Raw genomic sequence first — 13,575 nt, 5'->3', positions numbered from 1 at the left:
ACTCTCCAACCCCCCTCACCCCAACTCCTCTTTCACCCCTACTCTCCAACCCCCTCAACCCAACTCCTCTTTCACCCCTACTCTCCAACCCCCTCACCCCAACTCCTCTTTCACCCCTACTCTCCAACCCCCCTCACCCCAACTCCTCTTTCACCCCTACTCTCCAACCCCCCTCACCCCAACTCCTCTTTCACCCCAGCTCTCCAACCCCCCTCACCCAACTCCTCTTTCACCCCTACTCTCCAACCCCCCTCACCCCAACTCCTCTTTCACCCCTACTCTCCAATCCCCCTCACCCCAACTCCTCTTTCACCCCTACTCTCCAACCCCCTCACCCCAACTCCTCTTTCACCCCTACTCTCCAACCCCCTCACCCCAACTCCTCTTTCACCCCTACTCTCCAACCCCCCTCACCCCAACTCCTCTATTAACCCCTACTCTCCAGCCCCTCTCTCGTCTTCCATGGAACGTACAATGACAATTGATATCAGTCAGGATTTGAAAGATGTTTACAAATTATTCCAGAGGCTCTTTGAGTTGGGATCTTTCTTTATTCTGTCCACTCGAGGAGTGTGATAACAGACTTTCTCCTGTGAATGTAGAGCTGGAGTATTGGGCCATGATGTGTTTACTTGTTCATCTTGTTGAGTCTTAAAATTGAGTCTTGTGGTTTCAGACACCAGATAATCAAGCTCACAACAACAGATTGTCTTTTACTGACTTTACTACAGCACTGCAAAAATACAGACAGAGTATAGTTACCTGATCCGGAGAACAGGGATAATACAGTGGATTCAGAGCACTCTTCTCCCCAGGTCTGTTCTAACAAGCTGCGACTACACTGGCGATATTTATATTCAACTTTTTTACTACATTATTGACCTGGCCCTGCCCAAACCATAACCACAAGGATATCTGTCATTGTTCTGACTGTGACCACAAGGCTGTGCCACTATCACACACACACACCGTTTCCTTGTTTCACATCTCCATACACAGACCATCTCTTTACACATCCCCTTCCATCCTCAATCAACGTCATTGAAAAATAGATTATCTGGTCAATATCACATTGCTGTTTGTGGGAGCTTGCTGTGCACAAATTGGCTGCTGGTTTCCTACATTAGAACAGCGACTACACTTCAAAAGCACTTCCTTGTCTGTAAAGCGCTTTGGGACATCCTGAGGTTGTGAAAGGTGCGATAGAAATACAAGCCTTTTTCCTTGGATAACAGCAATAGTTACACTGGGATAAATCTTCAGTCATTTTCTATTACAGGCTCTCTGGAAGGTGTGGGGAGCTGGGACTTGAGAGTAACTGAAGATATTAGAACTGAGATAATCTAGAGTTAGAAAGGAGAAAAGGCCCAAAAATTGAACAGTCGGTAACAGGACATCAATTAGTCTCCTCTTATCTTGGAGGAAACAAATACTCGACACTGTGTATCTGACATTTATCCAGAATATTAAACTCCAGCCCAGTTACAGGAGGTATTCTCATCAGCTGAAACAAACCCCACCTGTCAGAATGAACATGGTTCAGTCCTGATGTGATTAACAACAGCAATAACAGCAGAATCCAACCCCTGCAGTCACTTGTGAACTCGCTGGTGTCTCAGCAGGTGGAATGACTGTGAATCCCTTCCCACAGTGAATCCCTTCCCCCACACGGAGCAGGTGAACGGCCTCTCCCCAGTGTGAACTCGCTGGTGTCTCAGCAGGGTGGATGAATCAGTGAATCCCTTCCCACACACGGAGCAGGTGAATGGTCTCTCCCCAGTGAGAGTGTGTTGGTGTGTCAGCAGATCTCTTCTGCTTTTAAAGCTCTTCCCACACTCAGAACATTTGAACAGTCTCTTTTCAGTGTGAACAAGTTGGTGTTCAGTGAGGCTGGTCAATCGAGCAAATCCTTTCCCACACACAGTGCAGGTGAACGCTCTCTCCCCAGTGTGAACTCACTGGTGTCTCAGCAGGTTGGATGACCGAGTGAATCCCTTCCCACACATGGAGCAGGTGAACGGCCTCATCCCAGCGTGAGTGTGATGGTGTGTCAGCAGATCTCTTGTGCTTTTAAAGCTCTTTCCACACTCAGAACATTTCAAGGGTCTCTTTTCAGTGTGAACAAGTTGGTGTTCAGTGAGGCTGGTCAATCGAGCAAATCCTTTCCAACACACAGTGCAGGTGAATGGTCTCTCCCCAGTGTGAACTCACTGGTGTGTCAGGAGGTGGGATGACTGAGTGAACCCCTTCCCACACACAGAGCAGACAAACGGCCTCTCCCCAGTGTGACTGCGCCGATGAGTTTCCAGCCGGGACGGGGAACTGAATCCCTTCCCACAGTCCCCACACTTCCACGGTTTCTCCATGGTGCGGGTGTCCTCGTGTCTCTCCAGGTTGGATGATCAGTTGAAGTCTCGTCCACACACAGAACACGTGTACGTTTTCTCCCCGCTGTGAATGGTGCAATGTTTTTTCAGGCTGTGTAACTGGTCAAAGCTCTTTCCACAGTCAGTGCACTGGAACACTCTCACTCGGGTGTGAGAGTCTCGGTGCTTTTCCAGTCACACTGATGTTTGAAATCTTTTCCCACAGACAGAACAAACAAACATTTCTCCTTCCACATTCAAAGGCCGAAGATATTCAGGTCCTGATGAATGGAGTGACTCTGTCAGATCTTGATGTGATGTTTGGTTTGACTTTCCCATCTGTAAATCCTCCCCTTCTAATACCCTGTAAAAGGAGTTTACAGAAGTCATCACTGTAAGTACAGGATAGAAATTCAGAACAGACAATTCTAGTTCCTATGGAACATTCTTTCCTCTCTTGTTCCCCCAAACGTGTGGTCCAATCAAACTAAAAGAAGCCAAAACAAAGTCCCAACAAAAGCAAAGGGAAACTTCCCAACTAAACCAGAATTTTGTTCCCAGTGTCTGAGAGACACTCTGTACCCTGAGGTGCCCACCGGTCGAGGAAGGTATCAAGTGAACCGGTGGACACCGCCTGCTCCCTCTCCAGGGCCACCCGGGCAGGGACAAGACCACGGGAGAGAGGCAGGCAGCCAGAGTGACCCTCCCATGGGCCCCGCCCATCCTGGGCCTACAAATTGCTGTTTTCGCCAGGCCCAAGAGCAGGTCCAGGAGAAGCTCCTCCGACTTACCCACCCCCCTCCGCACCGGGCGGCCAAAGATTAGGAGCGTGGGGCTAAAGTGTAACCAAGGGTTGAGGAGCAGCCCCTTCAGGTAACTATACAGGGGCTGCAACCTCTCACACTGAATATATACACAGCCCATGGACTCCTCTAGGCTGCAAACATCACATGCGGCCTGGGAGTGGGTGAAGGTGATTAAAAACCTGTTGCCCAGGATGCTCCATCTCCCGGGCACTGGGACCCGGTTGGGAACAGAGACCCCGAAGCCCCGCCCACTCTCTGTTCTTGGCCAAGAGAACAACAGAGTGCGTTCGGGGTCAGAGAAAACGCTGGAAAAACTCAGCAGGCCAGGCAGCATCCGTGGAGAGAGAAACAGAGTAAACGTTTCAGGTCGAAGACTTTTCGTCAGAACTGGAAAAAAGAGTATTAGTGTTTGCTAAAAGCGTGTCTTTCGCTTCAGACCATCGCCACCACTCGCACTGCGCATGCTCAGAGTACAGCTTGGTCCTGCGCCTGCGCACTGGGCTCCTGTGGTCATTGATTGGACACATTCTGCCGCGGGGGATTTTTACTCTTATTTAGCCCAGTGGTACCGAGGCCAATTATCACCCCTGAGCTGTCTTGGCTGAGATCAACTAACAGGATTGAACTTGGGACCTTCCTAGTCAGTTGTGCAGAGTGTTTTAAAATTTGGGGGAGGGTTGGAACAGAATATTTTGAAAGGAATGTTACTCCACCTTTAAAGGAAACCTTCATTAAACAGCAAAATTCTGAAGTCTTTCAAAATTGAACAAGCAAAAAGTAGTGAGACATTTTAGAAAGGCTCAAGTCACTAAAATAGACAGGTTTACAATCACTGCACGAGTACAGAAGGGAGCGACTGTTAATAGGAGCTCCGTCAGTGAAGTGCTCCGACACTCCAAGATAAACCAGACTGTCCTTTTAATTATAAATATACAAAGTAAAGGGGTCACGGTCCATTTAAATATCTGCCCCATTCCCCCAGGCAGTGGGAGTAGGAACAGCGCGCGGTCTCTTTATAACCTGACCCAGCGGGCCACATGTGGGGTGGGGCCTTGAGAACCAGCTCTATGGGGGGATCATCTACACAGAGACACCAAATCCAGGGACCACTTACACTGAGGCACCAAATCCAGGGACCACTTACACTGAGACACCAAATCCAGGGACCACTTACATTGAGACACCAAATCCAGGGACCACTTACACTGAGACACCAAATCCAGGGACCACTTACACTGAGACACCAAATCCAGGGACCACTTACACTGAGACACCAAATCCAGGGACCACTTACACTGTGACACCAAATCCAGGGACCACTTACACTGAGACACCAAATCCAGGGACCACTTACACTGAGACACCAAATCCAGGGACCACTTACACTGAGACACCAAATCCAGGGACCACTTACACTGAGACACCAAAGCCAGGGACCACTTACACTGAGACACCAAATCCAGGGACCACTTACACTGAGACACCAAATCCAGGGACCACTTACACTGAGACACCAAAGCCAGGGACCACTTACACTGAGACACCAAATCCAGGGACCACGTACACTGACATCAAATGAAAAAGGACACATCCAGTGACATTGGCATCATCAATAATTATTTCTATCCCTAATCCTAACCTGTAAGCATAACCACTCACCTCTAATCCTAACCACTAACCCCTATTCCTGACCCTAACCACTAACCCGTAACCACCAGTAACTCCTAAGTGTAACACCTGCCCTGAACCCCAAGACCCCAACCACTAACCCTAAATTGTTCAGTGTCAATGGTCATTGTGATGTCACCGGTGATGCAGGTCGGTCGTGTTGTCAATAGTCATTGTGATGTCACCGGTGATGCAGGTCGGTCGTGTTGTCAATAGTCATTGTGATGTCACTGGTGGTGCAGGTCGGTCGTGTTGTCAATAGTGATTGTGATGTCACCGGTGATGCAGGTCGGTCGTGTTGTCAATAGTCATTGTGATGTCACCGGTGATGCAGGTTGGTTGTGTTGTCAACAGTCATTGTGATGTCACTGGTGATGCAGGTTGGCTGTGTTGTCAATAGTCATTGTGATGTCACTGGTGATGAAGGTCGGCCATGATGTCGATAGTCATTGTGATGTCACTGGTGATGCAGGTTGGCCGTGTTGTCAATAGTCATTGTGATGTCACCGGTGATGCAGGTTGGCTGTGTTGTCGATAGTCATTGTGATGTCACCGGTGATGAAGGTCGGCCGTGTTGTCAATAGTCATTGTGATGTCACTGATGATGCAGGTCGGATTAGTTGGTTTTTAGTCATTGTGATGTCACTGGTGATGCAGGTCGAATTAGTTGGTTTTTAGTCATTGTGATGTCACTGGTGATGCAGGTTGGCCGTGTTGTCAATAGTCATTGTGATGTCACTGGTGATGCAGGTTGGCTGTGTTGTCGATAGTCATTGTGATGTCACCGGTGATGAAGGTCGGCCGTGTTGTCAATAGTCATTGTGATGTCACTGGTGATGCAGGTCTTGCTTTACTATCTTATAATCATCAGGAATGGATTTATAATCGTGTGTAGGAATTAAATATAAAAGTCTGTAATCATCAACTGTATGCAATGGTAACCTGAATTATGTATAACATGTGACCCTTTTTATGCTTAAAAGTCTGTGAGTAAGCTGTAACCAGACAACCTGGGGTGAGGAAGATATTGCCGTGGTCGATTAGACTGCGGTTAGCCTGGGAACCAAGGTGAGCTGCAGTTACCACTGTGTGGAAAGTTATAACATCCGCAGTGAATTAAACACAAAGGCCAAGTTCAAGGGTCGTATCACAACCAATGAGACATGTTCCTTTCGTATCGTCATAACTACCCCAGATATGAGTCTTGGTGTCAAAAGCAGATGATGTCAGAGTGTCAGCAGACTAAAGACCGTGTAAACCAGGGTGCTGCGAATGGGGCTTCTTTATTATTGGATTTTGGGTCTGGGTGTCAGCCAGTGATTGGTTCAAGAGGACTCCATAGGTTTTGAATGAGAGTAAGGGGGCCTTAACAGGCACAAATTGTAGAAGATTTCAGGAGTAGAGGATTTCAGGAGTAGAGGATTTCAGGAGTAGGGGATTTCAGGAGTAGAGGATTTCAGGAGTAGAAGATTTCAGGAGTAGAGGATTTCAGGAGTAGAGGATTTCAGGAGTAGAGGATTTCAGGAGTAGAGGATTTCAGGAGTAGAAGATTTCAGGAGTAGAAGATTTCAGGAGTAGAGGATTTCAGGAGTAGAAGATTTCAGGAGTAGAAGATTTCAGGAGTAGAGGATTTCAGGAGTAGAAGATTTCAGGAGTAGAGGATTTCAGGAGTAGAGGATTTCAGGAGTAGAAGATTTCAGGAGTAGAGGATTTCAGGAGTAGAGGATTTCAGGAGTAGAAGATTTCAGGAGTAGAGGATTTCAGGAGTAGAAGATTTCAGGAGTAGAGGATTTCAGGAGTAGAGGATTTCAGGAGTAGAAGATTTCAGGAGTAGAGGATTTCAGGAAATGGGGATTTCAGGAGTAGAGGATTTCAGGAGTAGAAGATTTCAGGAGTAGAAGATTTCAAGAGTAGAGGATTTCAAGAGTAGAAGATTTCAGGAGTAGAAGATTTCAGGAGTAGAGGATTTCAGGAGTAGAAGATTTCAGGAGTAGAAGATTTCAGGAGTAGAGGATTTCAGGAGTAGAAGATTTCAGGAGTAGAGGATTTCAGGAGTAGAGGATTTCAGGAGTAGAAGATTTCAGGAGTAGAAGATTTCAGGAGTAGAGGATTTCAGGAGTAGGAGATTTCAGGAGTAGAAGATTTCAGGAGATGGGGATTTCAGGAGTAGAAGATTTCAGGAGCAGAGGATTTCAGGAATAGAGGATTTCAGGAGTAGAAGATTTCAGGAGTAGAGGATTTCAGGAGTAGAAGATTTCAGGAGTAGAGGATTTCAGGAGTAGAAGATTTCAGGAGTAGAAGATTTGAGGAGAAGAGGATTTCAGGAGTAGAAGATTTCAGGAGTAGAAGATTTCAGAAGTAGAGGATTTCAGGAGTAGAGGATTTCAGGAGTAGAAGATTTCAGGAGTAGAAGATTTCAGGAGTAGAAGATTTCAGGAGTAGAAGATTTCAGGAGTAGAAGATTTCAGGAGTAGAAGATTTCAGGAGTAGAGGATTTCAGGAGTAGAGGATTTCAGGAGTAGAAGATTTCAGGAGTAGAGGATTTCAGGAGTAGAGGATTTCAGGAGTAGAAGATTTCAGGAGTAGAGGATTTCAGGAGTAGAAGATTTCAGGAATAGAAGATTTCAAGAGTAGAGGATTTCAAGAGTAGAAGATTTCAGGAGTAGAGGATTTCAGGAGTAGAAGATTTCAAGAGCAGAGGATTTCAAGAGTAGAAGATTTCAGGAGTAGAGGATTTCAGGAGTAGAAGATTTCAGGAATAGCAGATTTCAAGAGTAGAGGATTTCAGGAGTAGAAGATTTCAGGAGTAGAGGATTTCAGGAGTAGAAGATTTCAGGAGTAGAAGATTTCAGGAGTAGAGGATTTCAGGAGTAGAAGATTTCAGGAGTAGAGGATTTCAGGAGTAGAGGATTTCAGGAGTAGAAGATTTCAGGAGTAGAGGATTTCAGGAGTAGAAGATTTCAGAAGTAGAGGATTTCAGGAGTAGAGGATTTCAGGAGTAGAAGATTTCAGGAGTAGAGGATTTCAGGAGTAGAGGATTTCAGGAGTAGAGGATTTCAGGAGTAGAGGATTTCAGGAAATGGGGATTTCAGGAGTAGAGGATTTCAGGAGCAGAAGATTTCAGGAGTAGAGGATTTCAGGAGTAGAGGATTTCAGGAGTAGAAGATTTCAGGAGTAGAGGATTTCAGGAGTAGAGGATTTCAGGAGTAGAAGATTTCAGGAGTAGAGGATATCAGGAGTAGAAGATTTCAGGAGTAGAGGATTTCAGGAATAGAAGATTTCAGGAGTAGAAGATTTCAGGAGTAGAGGATTTCAGGAGTAGAAGATTTCAGGGGTAGAGGATTTCAGGAGTAGAAGATTTCAGGAGTAGAAGATTTCAGGAGCAGAAGATTTCAGAAGTAGAGGATTTCAGGAGTAGAAGATTTCAGGAGTAGAAGATTTCAGGAGTAGAGGATTTCAGGAGTAGAGGATTTCAGGAGTAGAAGATTTCAGGAGTAGAAGATTTCAGGAGTAGAGGATTTCAGGAGCAGAAGATTTCAGGAGTAGAGGATTTCAGGAGTAGAGGATTTCAGGAGTAGAGGATTTCAGGAGTAGAGGATTTCAGGAGTAGAGGATTTCAGAAGTAGAGGATTTCAGCAGTAGAAGATTTCAGGAGTAGAAAATTTCAGGAGTAGAGGATTTCAGGAGTAGAGGATTTCAGGAGTAGAGGATTTCAGGAGTAGAGGATTTCAGGAGTAGAGGATTTCAGGAGTAGAAGATTTCAGGAGGAGAGGATTTCAGGAGTAGAAGATTTCAGGAGTAGAGGATTTCAGGAGTAGAGGATTTCAGGAGTAGAAGATTTCAGGAGTAGAGGATTTCAGGTGTAGAGGATTTCAGGAGTAGAGGATTTCAGGAGTAGAGGATTTCAGGAGTAGAGGATTTCAGGAGTAGAAGATTTCAGGAGTAGAAGATTTCAGGAGAAGAGGATTTCAGGAGTAGAAGATTTCAGGAGTAGAGGATTTCAGGAGATGGGGATTTCAGGAGATGGGGATTTCAGGAGTAGAGGATTTCAGGAGTAGAAGATTTCAGGAGTAGAGGATTTCAGGAGTAGAAGGTTTCAGGAGTAGAGGATTTCAGGAGTAGAAGATTTCAGGAGTAGAAGATTTCAGGAGAGAGGATTTCAGGAGTAAAAGATTTCAGGAGTAGAAGATTTCAGAAGTAGAGGATTTCAGGAGTAGAGGATTTCAGGAGTAGAGGATTTCAGGAGTAGAGGATTTCAGGAGTAGAGGATTTCAGGAATAGAGGATTTCAGGAGTAGAAGATTTCAGGAGTAGAGGATTTCAGGAAATGGGGATTTCAGGAGTAGAGGATTTCAGGAGTAGAAGATTTCAGGTGTAGAGGATTTCAAGAGTAGAGGATTTCAGGAGTAGAAGATTTCAGGAGTAGAGGATTTCAGGAGTAGAGGATTTCAGGAGTAGAAGATTTCAGGAGTAGAGGATATCAGGAGTAGAAGATTTCAGGAGTAGAGGATTTCAGGAATAGAAGATTTCAGGAGTAGAAGATTTCAGGAGTAGAGGATTTCAGGAGTAGAAGATTTCAGGAGTAGAGGATTTCAGGAGTAGAAGATTTCAGGAGTAGAAGATTTCAGGAGCAGAAGATTTCAGAAGTAGAGGATTTCAGGAGTAGAAGATTTCAGGAGTAGAAGATTTCAGGAGTAGAGGATTTCAGGAGTAGAGGATTTCAGGAGTAGAAGATTTCAGGAGTAGAAGATTTCAGGAGTAGAGGATTTCAGGAGTAGAAGATTTCAGGAGTAGAGGATTTCAGGAGTAGAGGATTTCAGGAGTAGAGGATTTCAGGAGTAGAGGATTTCAGGAGTAGAGGATTTCAGGAGTAGAGGATTTCAGAAGTAGTGGATTTCAGCAGTAGAGGATTTCAGGAGCAGAGGATTTCAGGAGTAGAAGATTTCAGGAGGAGAGGATTTCAGGAGTAGAAGATTTCAGGAGTAGAGGATTTCAGGAGTAGAGGATTTCAGGAGTAGAAGATTTCAGGAGTAGAGGATTTCCGGAGTAGAGGATTTCAGGAGTAGAGGATTTCAGGAGTAGAGGATTTCAGGAGTAGAGCATTTCAGGAGTAGAGGATTTCAGGAGTAGAAGATTTCAGGAGTAGAGGATTTCAGGAGTAGAGGATTTCAGGAGTAGAGGATTTCAGGAGTAGAAGATTTCAGGAGTAGAAGATTTCAGGAGTAGAAGATTTCAGGAGTAGAAGATTTCAGGAGAAGAGGATTTCAGGAGTAGAAGATTTCAGGAGTAGAGGATTTCAGGAGTAGAAGATTTCAGGAGTAGAGGATTTCAGGAGTAGAGGATTTCAGGAGCAGAGGATTTCAGGAGTAGAAGATTTCAGGAGGAGAGGATTTCAGGAGTAGAAGATTTCAGGAGTAGAGGATTTCAGGAGTAGAGGATTTCAGGAGTAGAAGATTTCAGGAGTAGAGGATTTCCGGAGTAGAGGATTTCAGGAGTAGAGGATTTCAGGAGTAGAGGATTTCAGGAGTAGAGGATTTCAGGAGTAGAAGATTTCAGGAGTAGAAGATTTCAGGAGAAGAGGATTTCAGGAGTAGAAGATTTCAGGAGTAGAGGATTTCAGGAGATGGGGATTTCAGGAGATGGGGATTTCAGGAGTAGAGGATTTCAGGAGTAGAAGATTTCAGGAGTAGAGGATTTCAGGAGTAGAAGATTAGAAAGTAGTAGAGGATTTCAGGAGTAGAAGATTTCAGGAGTAGAGGATTTCAGGAGTAGAAGATTTCAGGAGTAGAAGATTTCAGGAGTAGAGGATTTCAGGAGTAGAAGATTTCAGGAGTAGAAGATTTCAGGAGTAGACGATTTCAGGAGTAGAAGATTTCAGGAGTAGAAGATTTCAGGAGAAGAGGATTTCAGGAGTAGAGGATTTCAGGAGTAGGGGATTTCAGGAGTAGAAGATTTCAGGAGTAGAGGATTTCAGGGGTCGAAGATTTCAGGAGTAGAAGATTTCAGGAGTAGAAGATTTCAGGAGTAGAGGATTTCAGGAGTAGAAGATTTCAGGAGTAGAGGATTTCAGGAATAGAAAATTTCAGGAGTAGAAGATTTCAGGAGTAGAAGATTTCAGGAGTAGAGGATTTCAGGAGTAGAAGATTTCAGGAGTAGAGTGTTTCAGGAGTAGAGGATTTCAGGAGTAGAAGATTTCAGGAGTAGAGGATTTCAGGAGGAGAGGATTTCAGGAGTAGAGGATTTCAGGAGTAGAGGATTTCAGGAGTAGAGGATTTCAGGAGCAGAGGATTTCAGGAGTAGAAGATTTCAGGAGGAGAGGATTTCAGGAGTAGAAGATTTCAGGAGTAGAGGATTTCAGGAGTAGAGGATTTCAGGAGTAGAAGATTTCAGGAGTAGAGGATTTCCAGAGTAGAAGATTTCAGGAGTAGAAGATTTCAGGAGTAGAGGATTTCAGGAGTAGAGGATTTCAGGAGTAGAGGATTTCAGGAGTAAAGGATTTCAGGAGTAGAGGATTTCAGGAGTAGAAGATTTCAGGAGTAGAAGATTTCAGGAGAAGAGGATTTCAGGAGTAGAAGATTTCAGGAGTAGAGGATTTCAGGAGATGGGGATTTCAGGAGATGGGGATTTCAGGAGTAGAGGATTTCAGGAGTAGAAGATTTCAGGAGTAGAGTATTTCAGGAGTAGAAGGTTTCAGGAGTAGAGGATTTCAGGAGTAGAAGATTTCAGGAGTAGAAGATTTCAGGAGAAGAGGATTTCAGGAGTAGAAGATTTCAGGAGTAGAAGATTTCAGAAGTAGAGGATTTCAGGAGTAGAGGATTTCAGGAGTAGAAGATTTCAGGAGTAGAGGATTTCAGGAGTAGAGGATTTCAGGAGTAGAGGATTTCAGGAGTAGAGGATTTCAGGAGTAGAAGATTTCAGGAGTAGAGGATTTCAGGAAATGGGGATTTCAGGAGTAGAGGATTTCAGGAGTAGAAGATTTCAGGAGTAGAGGATTTCAGGAGTAGAGGATTTCAGGAGTAGAAGATTTCAGGAGTAGAGGATTTCAGGAGTAGAGGATTTCAGGAGTAGAAGATTTCAGGAGCAGAGGATATCAGGAGTAGAAGATTTCAGGAGTAGAGGATTTCAGGAATAGAAGATTTCAGGAGTAGAAGATTTCAGGAGTAGAGGATTTCAGGAGTAGAAGATTTCAGGAGTAGAGGATTTCAGGAGTAGAAGATTTCAGGAGTAGAAGATTTCAGGAGCAGAAGATTTCAGAAGTAGAGGATTTCAGGAGTAGAAGATTTCAGGAGTAGAAGATTTCAGGAGAAGAGGATTTCAGGAGTAGAAGATTTCAGGAGTAGACGATTTCAGGAGATGGGGATTTCAGGAGATGGGGATTTCAGGAGTAGAGGATTTCAGGAGTAGAAGATTTCAGGAGTAGAGGATTTCAGGAGTAGAAGATTTCAGGAGTAGAGTATTTCAGGAGTAGAAGATTTCAGGAGTAGAGGATTTCAGGAGTAGAAGATTTCAGGAGTAGAAGATTTCAGGAGTAGAGGATTTCAGGAGTAGAAGATTTCAGGAGTAGAAGATTTCAGGAGTAGACGATTTCAGGAGTAGAAGATTTCAGGAGTAGAAGATTTCAGGAGAAGAGATTTCAGGAGTAGAGGATTTCAGGAGTAGGGGATTTCAGGAGTAGAAGATTTCAGGAGTAGAGGATTTCAGGGGTCGAAGATTTCAGGAGTAGAAGATTTCAGGAGTAGAAGATTTCAGGAGTAGAGGATTTCAGGAGTAGAAGATTTCAGGAGTAGAGGATTTCAGGAATAGAAGATTTCAGGAGTAGAAATTTCAGGAGTAGAGGATTTCAGGAGTAGAAGATTTCAGGAGCAGAAGATTTCAGAAGTAGAGGATTTCAGGAGTAGAAGATTTCAGGAGTAGAAGATTTCAGGAGTAGAGGATTTCAGGAGTAGAGGATTTCAGGAGTAGAAGATTTCAGGAGTAGAGGATTTCAGGAGTAGAAGATTTCAGGAGAAGAGGATTTCAGGAGTAGAGGATTTCAGGAGTAGAAGATTTCAGGAGTAGAGGATTTCAGGAAATGGGGATTTCAGGAGTAGAGGATTTCAGGAGTAGAAGATTTCAGGAGTAGAGGATTTCAGGAGTAGAGGATTTCAGGAGTAGAAGATTTCAGGAGTAGAGGATTTCAGGAGTAGAGGATTTCAGGAGTAGAAGATTTCAGGAGCAGAGGATATCAGGAGTAGAAGATTTCAGGAGTAGAGGATTTCAGGAATAGAAGATTTCAGGAGTAGAAGATTTCAGGAGTAGAGGATTTCAGGAGTAGAAGATTTCAGGAGTAGAGGATTTCAGGAGTAGAAGATTTCAGGAGTAGAAGATTTCAGGAGCAGAAGATTTCAGAAGTAGAGGATTTCAGGAGTAGAAGATTTCAGGAGTAGAAGATTTCAGGAGAAGAGGATTTCAGGAGTAGAAGATTTCAGGAGTAGACGATTTCAGGAGATGGGGATTTCAGGAGATGGGGATTTCAGGAGTAGAGGATTTCAGGAGTAGAAGATTTCAGGAGTAGAGGATTTCAGGAGTAGAAGATTTCAGGAGTAGAGTATTTCAGGAGTAGAAGATTTCAGGAGTAGAGGATTTCAGGAGTAGAAGATTTCAGGAGTAGAAGATTTCAGGAGTAGAGGATTTCAGGAGTAGAAGATTTCAGGAGTAGAAGATTTCAGGAGTAGACGATTTCAGGAGTAGAAGATT

This window comes from Somniosus microcephalus, chromosome 4, assembly GCF_052327205.1.
Source record: "Somniosus microcephalus isolate GS21.2 chromosome 4, FLI_Smic_1.0, whole genome shotgun sequence".
Classification (NCBI taxonomy): domain Eukaryota; kingdom Metazoa; phylum Chordata; class Chondrichthyes; order Squaliformes; family Somniosidae; genus Somniosus; species Somniosus microcephalus.
Note: the sequence above shows the minus strand (reverse complement) of the source record.